We start from the raw sequence: 820 nt of genomic DNA on the forward strand, positions 1-820 counted from the left end.
TTCCAGGCCCATGTGGCACCAGACTGGTTGTTACCTCAGGCTAGCTCCCTGGTCTGGCCTCGTGGTGCTTGTCTGGTAGTCATCTTGGGCTTGCTCCTTGCCTAGCTCGCCCGAGTGGCCCTATGCGAGGGCTGTCTGTTTCAGGCTCACTCTGAGCGTGGAGCATGGTCCTGGTCAGGTTCTTCTAGTCTCCAGCTTGTTCCCTATCCTAGGATCCTGTCCATGTCTGTGCCGTGCCAGGCTAGCTCCCTTTCTGGGCTCCCTGGCTACAGAGTGGTGGTTGTCTCAGGCGTGGCTTTTTTCGGGGGGATTGTAGTCTCCTACTAACCATTGCCATGTTCATAGGTCAGAACACGGGGCACCAGAGCCTCTCTGCACGCACCGGTGATCGTGTGGCACAGCAGCCACACCTGCACCCCTCCCGAGGCAGTTCTTTTCTGGTTTTGAGATAAGGTCTCACTCTGAAGCCCACGCTATTCTGGAACTCTCTAAACAGCCCAGATTGGTCTTAATATTGTAATGATCTCTCTCAGTTTCTTGAATATTGGGTTTATAAGCTTGGAACACCAGGCCCTGCTTGATGACTTCTTTATAATGAAGAGAATGACACAGTGGTGTCTTGGCTACCCTGAAGAAGTGATGTGCAGTGTCATGAACCCTTCTGGAAACCTGCTTCCCCTCACCCCACAACCATTCAGGAGTGGTTAATCCTGGTGCAGTCTGGGGCCTGTGAAGGAGCATGGGAGGTTACATTTTTAAAGCTGGTGTTATATCCCAAGGATCTGGGGACCACAGAGCCAAACTGTGGTCAGGGGCCAGG

The 820-nt window shown here is 53.0% G+C and overlaps 1 pseudogene; it reads right to left on the reverse strand.

Moving 5' to 3' along the window:
• Positions 1-314: 314 nt before the first annotated feature.
• Positions 315-431, reverse strand: LOC116890600 (annotated as a pseudogene).
• Between the last annotated feature and the right edge of the window lie 389 nt (positions 432-820).

Source organism: Rattus rattus, chromosome 1, assembly GCF_011064425.1.
Source record: "Rattus rattus isolate New Zealand chromosome 1, Rrattus_CSIRO_v1, whole genome shotgun sequence".
Taxonomy (NCBI): domain Eukaryota; kingdom Metazoa; phylum Chordata; class Mammalia; order Rodentia; family Muridae; genus Rattus; species Rattus rattus.